Genomic DNA, 7,972 nt, shown 5'->3' with positions numbered 1-7,972 from the left:
CACCTACCCGGGAAGAAAGTACAGTGTCAGTCAATACAGAACAGAAAAGTAGTTTCACAGCACAATTTGATATTAAGTCACTGCTCAGGAACCTAGCATACTAGTGCCACCAAGTCCCAATCATTCAGGATCTTGTCCACCAACTGACTAAAAAAAACAGCATCAGATTAAAGTTATAATTTCCTCTGCAGACGCCACTGAGATGGGGCCCTTGATAAAAACACTAGCCACAAGAAATGGGGCGAGAGATAAGCTGTGAACCAGAACACGAGGAAGAAGCAAGCTGTGATTGAAAAGGATGCTAATGTGAAGCTCTGTGTTTCCTTTAGACACGTGCACACAGACAGCCTCCAGGAAGCCCTAGTGTGCCCTCTCTTGTTCTGCTTTCTGAACCAAATGTGCTGGCATTTATGTAAGAAGGCTTGAGTTATGAAACCTAAGAGGATGTAATTCCTATGCAAACATTTTTCATTCACCCTGGCAGCATTCACTCTTAATGCCGCAGCCGTTTCCTCCGTGAGCTGAAGTAAGTCTTGTGTTCATGCAGGCAGCTGTAAACCTCACGTTGCAATTGTTATTGGTTACCTAAAGGAATACTTTTGACCGCCCTGTCTTGCTGTAAACCAGAAGAGATTTTGTGCAGCTTTTCACTACAGAAGCCAACAAGGCATATCAGATTTTTACTTTTACTTAGTTTTCTTTTGTGGAGGAGGAAAGGAGGGGAGATTAATTTAAAGAGTTCCTTGATAAGACAAAAATAAAGCTTGTGGGGCAACGCCTTTCCTTTTTTCCTCTTTTCTTTTATCCCTAGCCTCATGTCATACAATGCCTGCAGCAAGTGCACTAACTGATCCTACAACGCTAACATCGGGCAGGCTGATCTCATTCTCATTTTTTCCATCAGTTTCTTTAACTGATTTGCCCCGTTAGGTCACAGAATTCGAGAAGTCTGAGTACAGGTCTGCTCCACCACAAGGCGCATTTGAAGGAACACCTTCAGAGAACTTGGTATCAACAGCCATATGTAAGGAAGACCCATGTTTCTGAAATCCTCAGAGGCATAGAATGCAATTTCTCATAAGAGACAGATTTGGGATGCTGTAACACCTCAGTCCAAAGGAATTCAGTTGCAGCATGCAGGGTCTGACTGATCTGGTGAGAATTCAGATCGGAGGAACCTGATTTCCAGTTCTGAGAGGGGAACACTGGGTCCACGAGGTGCCCGCTTGTTGCTGGAACCATAGGAACCTCTCCAGTGCTGCACCCTGCTGCTGTGTAGAGATAAAACAGGCAGCAGATGAGCATGTTGCTGTCTTGGTGGATGTAGTCAGGAAGAGCGGGACTTTCTCTAACATTCCTTAATTCACCTGACGTAATGGAGGGAATGACACACCACGCCAGCACATGTTTTTTCAAGATCATCATTTAGATGGTGCTTTTAGATATGCAGGTTGAACTATCACGGCAAACGAGACAAGTTACACCAAAATTATTGGGGTGTTGAAACACTGAAACTACTTATCTATGTTATGGTTGCAGCTTACTGCAGCTTCAAACTCATTCCCAACTCAGGCAGTCTCTAAAATGCATCCCTCTTTCAACTAGGGAGAGAAACTCAGCCTGAAGAGTTACTTTTTGAAATTTATAGTTTGCAGAAAACAGTTTGCGTCACTAAATTACCCTCTTCTGTTAACCTGAGAAGTTTTGTCCAGACTGAACTAGAAAAATGATGCTGTTCTCCAGGTTTAAAATAGTTACCAGTCCCTGCCAACTGCACAAATGATCATCCACAAAGAAAAAGGATCTAATTAGAATACGAGGAGCACTCAACTTTCCCACTTTTAAACAAGCACACTTTACGTACAAATAAATATGCATTCCTGGGATTACATGATGCAGTTGCTACAACAAGCCCAGCAGCAAACACTTAGCATAAAGATTTAACAAAGCCACAGAACACATATGTGGAGACTGTAGTTAAAATTTACTCCTGAGAAACATCTCTGTTAAAAAGGAAAAAACGTAATGCTACGGTTTAAACTTTTGTTTTATGATTACTCTTGAGCCAAAGAAGAGATCATCTGAAGGCCCACTTTGCAGTTCCAATCGCCTTTCTCTCAACTGAGTCAGTTTTGCACAGGAAACAGTAGCAGGGCATTCATTAGAAGCCTCCCCTGGCAGAGATAACAGCTTGCTGATTGACGTGCACCTTACACGGAAGGACAGCTTCAGGAAAATATTGAGAAAACACAATCTAGTTAAATTGTGCAGAAAATACTCCTGATTTCGATGCCTAAGCATTCCACTGAAGCACTCACTGTTTATGGATACATTTTTCCACCCCGTTGTGTCATTGTTTGGTTTCTTATTGTTCAGCTCTCCATTTTCTCCATTACAGCCACAGGTGCATTAAGACAATTAGGACCGTTGTGGCAAAATCTCTTCCTAGAGGCAGCAGCTACTGCTGGGTCATTCAAACGGTAAGCTAAGAAGCACATTTGGAGTCTCAGACACAATTCACGACAAAAAGCAGAACGCCAAAATGCCCAGAAACTCGCGCTCCCGCATTTTTAATGCCATTCCACATTCTTTGCCCCTTCCTGCATGCTTACGGCTTCAACTCACTTGAGCATTTTTGTGCTTCTTTTGCTGCTCGTTCTGAACACTTTTTCCAAGTTGTTCCAAGAAATAACCTTTTACTGTATGTACTAAATTTTAAACAAGATCATGAGCATGGTGCAGGTTACATTTAACACGGCATAGAGTCCAAAGGGGATAGAGAAGGAGAAAAGGAACCTGCGAGCCAGCAGGGAAGGAAAGGACCACGATATAACCACCGTAACGCACCCGACCCAGCTCCGGTGACCCCACCAGGCACCTCGCAGCAGGATAAAACCCCATAAAGCCCCATAAAACCCCATAAAGCAGGACCAAACCTCATAAAGTCCTTCAAGAGGGACTGCCGCTTAACGAAGGCCCCAGAGGGGCTGCTTACAGGTGGCTGCAGCGCGGGGCACCTGCCCAAGCAGCTCGCAGGCTGCTCCCCAGCAGCACGACCCCGCTGCCTTCCACCCCACCCGGTACCGAGCCAGCCCTGCCCTGCTCACCGGCAGCCCCGGGAGGGGAAGCTCGAAGGGGTGCAATAACGGGCACCGGGCACTGGCACGGCCCTTCACAGATCACTCCTCAGCGCCAGGCTCCGAAACAGGACGGGGGACCCCGCCACCGGTTCCACACCACGTCCCGGTCCCCGGTCCCCGGTCCCGGTCCGAGACCCAGCCCCAGGTTCCAGTCCCGGTCCCGGGTATCGTCCTGGGTCCCGTCCCACGCCCGTTCCCGTCCCCGTGTCCCCGTATCCCTGTCCCTGTGCCCGTCCCGTCCCCAGTCCCAGTCCCACTCCCAGTCCCAGTCCCGGTCCCGGTCCCGATCCCGGTCCCCCCCTCTCGCACCTGTCGCAACAGCAGCACCGACTGCGCCCCCCCCGCCCGCGGCGGCACCGGGCAGCCGCTCGGCCCCGCCCCTTTGCCACGCCCCCTTGCCACGCCCACGCACCGGGGCACGCCCCCACGGCGCGCTCGGCCGGGGTCTTCCCCGGCGCATGCGCAGCTCCCCGCCGTGGGGGGCTTCCGTGCGCTTGCGCCTTGCTGCGTTTTGTGAGGGGTGCGGAGGGGAGGGGCGGGGTGCTCGCCCTCCTCATGGCCCCTCAAGGCCCATTATGGTCTCCTCATGGTCTCCTCACGGCCCCTTATGGGTCCCTCATGTCCCATCATGGCCCCTCATAGTAGAATCATAGAACATTCCAAGTTTCATTCCAAATTGTGTCCAATGCTTCATGGTCCCCTCATAGGTCCCCTCATGGTCTCTTCATGGTCCCTCATGGGTGCCTCATGGCCCCTCCTGGTCTCATGGTCCCTTCATGGCTCCTTGTGGTCCTCTCATGGTCCCTTATGGGTTCCCTCATGGCTCCTCATGGTTCCCTGTGGTTCCCCCAATGGCCTCTCATAGTTCCGTCATGGCTCCTTGTGGTCCTTGTGGTCCTTCATGGCTTCTCACAATCCCCTCATGTCTCCTTCACGGTTCCCTCATCATCCCCTTGTGGTACCTCATGGATCCTCAGGGTCCTTCATGGCCTCTCACAATCCCCTCATGTCCCCTTCACAGACCCCTCATATCTACTTCATGGCCCCCTTGTGGTTCCTCATGGCCCCTCATGGATCCTCAGGGTCCTTCATGGCCCCTCACGGACCCCTCGTGGTCCCTCATGGCCCCTCATGTCCCGGCCGCTCTCCCCACAGAGTTATGCTGGCAGCGGGTGCACACAGCCCCCAGTCTCCCCCTCAGCCCACCGAGTGAGGGTGAAACCAATGTCTCGGAGCCATGGCTGGTTGTGTCCTTCAAGCATGCCCCGATCTTGATGGCTTGCAGGTCCCTGAGAGGGGCTAGGCAGTAAGAACAAAGCTGTGTGCTAAGAGGAAGGCGTGCCCCTGCTAGGTGTTGGGGTCCCCCGCAGCCTGGGTTTGTTTAAAAACAAAAAATGAGGTTTTTCGGCAGCCAAACTAGATAACCTGCATTCTTGAGATACTGGAAAGTTTATGTGTCTTCATTAGCATGACACGAGTGTTCGCTCTGCAGCCAGCACCGCAGCTCCTCAAGATGTTTATCTGAGCAACGTACTTTGAGGAATAGCTGTAGGTGCTTTTCTTCTCTTGTTTCCTCGTTGTTCTCTGTAACATGTAAAGTACCAGATTCCTGAGGTAAAAAATAATGTAATTAGTGCTATAACCCAGCCTCACCACCGCTGCTGTTAATTGGACCAGGAGTTTAATGTGTCCTTTATCATAGCTGCAGCTTGCCTCTGCTTTGAGCTGTCCCAAATTCTCAGCCTTCTCGTTCTGTGCTTTAGGACCTGTTCCTAAACCTTCACCAGATGCCATCGCCATTAAGGCAGGAAGTGATTAGTTAATGTTAGTGTTATTTTTACAGTACTCTCAGCACTGACACGTGAAATTTATTCATCCCAGTAAAAAGCCTGAATTATGGCCCAGAAAATACATACACCTTCTAAATTACAGACCTCATAGCTTGAATAAACAGCATAGGGATCTCTGTACTGGAGGCTCGGAGGCATGTCCAGGTGGAGCAGATGTGCCACTTATTAGAGCACGTCAGATAAACTTGTATGTGCTGTTATTAAAGGCATGACTTGTACAGGAAATTGCATGTTTATTTAGGTTATGTGAGCAGGACGCTTCAAGCTTGATTCAGTTGCCTAAGCAGAAGTGCCTGCTGCTGTTTCAGACACACGAGACATCTGCACAGGCCTGGCAGGCATGACACGAGACCACTGGAGGCATGCCCCCAATCTGGACCAGCTTCACCCCTTTTTTGGCTGATGGGAACACCACAGAGTATCTCAAATGACACCAGATGCCAACGTTTAGGCACTCACAGCAAGAGGTTCCTGCTTCACCAACGTACAGCCTCATCCGCAGAAATGTTCTAGTGGTTTATTTTGACTAAGGGTGATACGGAAAGTGGTGTTATTTCAATAGACTTTGAGATTTTCAAAGTGAGAAATCACCACTCTCTATTATTCATTCTCTATGAATATATACTTAGACAATGATCATTTTAAGAGCTACATATATATGATGGAGCGATTCTTTGGCAATGTTGTGAATACAAAGCATACTGTGGTAGGATCTGTAAGTTTAATTATCCAATTATCAAGGATATCAAGTGATGCATGTCACTACAACAGCTCACACACTGCTGATCAGAATCAGTGACAGATAATGATAAAGGAAAACAGTCAAGCCGCACATCAAAGTGTAAAGCCTGACCCTTGGTGCCCGTGCCACATGTGCAGCTTCCTCTCTCCAGCGGTTTCTGGCGCTGCTGGTCTCAGCAGAGCCGCATGTGGCCAAGGGATCTGCCTGCGCAGAGCTGCTTGTAGGATTAGCGAGCGTCTAAATGAGGCCACGCTGTAACATGAGGCGCTGCGCACAGCAGTGAGGACGAGCCGAAAGGCAGACGAGTGCCGCAGTTAGAAGATACCATGTTGACTTAATTAACTGTGAGGTTTTCAGGATTTAATTTAGAAGGTTAAAAACATCCTCCTGGGGCAGAGCAACGACACCTCTCGCCCAATATCCTGTCTCCAGCGGTGGCAACAGGGGATGCTGTTTGGGCAAGCACATGAGCCTGGGTCCTTGCTTTCCTCCACAGCACACTGAATGGGTTGGAGAGGCTCAAGGGTGCGTCGCTGCCCTTTTGGCAGCACTTTATGGACTTGTTGTTCCTGAATTTATGCAGACTCTTTTAAACTTGTTGGTAGCGTCTCCAGTTTTCTGTAGCAGCAGGTTCCAGACTTCTGTCAAAAAACGCTTTCTTCTTTCAGTTGATCTTACAGTTGCAAGGTGTGCCTCCTCATTCTTTTGTATGGGGATTTGGTGAATACAGAGTCTTTATTCACTTGTTCTACTGCCTTCAGAACCTTGCAAACCTCAGCGTGATCCTTCTAAGCCTTTTCTCTAAACTGAAGAGCAAGTCCCAAGCTTTTTGGTAGCTTCTTATGAAAGCAGCTGGTCCCTGCCCTCCTCTGGCCCCTCTGTAACTCCATCATGCTCTTCTTGAACTGCTGGGACCTGTGCCACCCTCTGTGCTCTGGCTGTGAGCACACTGAGAATTTTTGTATCAGCAAAACGAGGGCTTTGGCCTCACCTTGGTATCCTTCTTGAAAACAGCCAACCTTCAGCTGTTTTTTTTTGGCTGCTGTTGCGTCCTGAGCCAGTGGCTTTGGAGAACTGGCAATGGCAACGCTGGGATCTCCTTCCTGAGCTGCAGCTGAGAGCTGTGAGCTCGTTGATTTAGAATGCTTAAAGTGGGGTTTGGGGTTGGTTTGGTAAGAGATTGTTGAGAACTGCAGGCAGAAAGGGTGAGGAGTCAATAGGATGTGAACAACCTGTTCCGGGAAATAATCTCAGGTGTAATTATTAACATGTTCACAGCATTTGGTTCTTTCCAGGGCCAGTATCGTTTCTAGTGTTACTCTTAGAGCAGCAGAAGGCCATTCTGCTAGCAGATTTATACCAGAGAGGAGAGTCCAAAGAAATATTTTTTTGTCTATTCAGTCCTCCCTTTTTGATATTTCATCTAAGGGTCTATCTCTTGGCGCAGCGGCGCTTCCTGAGGGAGTCTGCATTCTCTGATTTCTCTGATTGTTGGGGCTGCTGAGCTTCCTATAGAAGAGGCCCAGCACCAGCAGAGAGGGTGAAGAAACGCTTGGAGGTATGGACAGTGCTTGAACACCCACATGGCTTTTTTTTTATTTCTTTTTTTTTTTTTTTTTTTTTTTTTACATCTCCACCCAAGCAATGAACTTCATGTGACCCCTCCCAACAGCACCACCGGTTTGTTTAATCAGTGATTAAACTGGAATTTTACTTCGCTTCCAAACATACCCTATCAGTCCTTACATCCCCCTCCCGCCTCGTTTTTTTTTTAATAACACCAAGGCAATAGAAAAATGCATCATTACAGTAGCATGGCATAACTCTTCTAAGGAGACCTCACATCTCTGTGATGTGGTGTTAGATGTGGCAATTGGGCTGAAGAGCAGAAGCTTCAGGTTGTACAGAAAGTCAGGAGATGTGAGCTAATATCTTTTAGATACCTTACGGCACAAGTGCCCCCGTTGGCTCCTGGAGGCCTTGCCAAGCTCTCATTCAAGCAGATGATTTAGGGCTCCAGGATCACTTCTTTCAGCAGCACGTGTGTCACCTCAGCAAAGGAGAAAACAACCCCACACCTAGGTACTAACTCTGCAAGTAAAGTATGATAAAAAAATAATGTGATGGTATCCTAAAGGTCACTGCAAGTTGTTGTTTGTTTGTTTTTTCCTTTTTTAAATTCCATATTTAATACATATGTATTAAAAATATATATTTATTGTCTTCTAACCATCAGTGAA

The sequence above is a fragment of the Netta rufina genome (genome assembly GCF_964035555.1).
Source record: "Netta rufina genome assembly, chromosome: 30".
NCBI lineage: Eukaryota > Metazoa > Chordata > Aves > Anseriformes > Anatidae > Netta > Netta rufina.
This window is presented reverse-complemented; position numbering follows the sequence as displayed.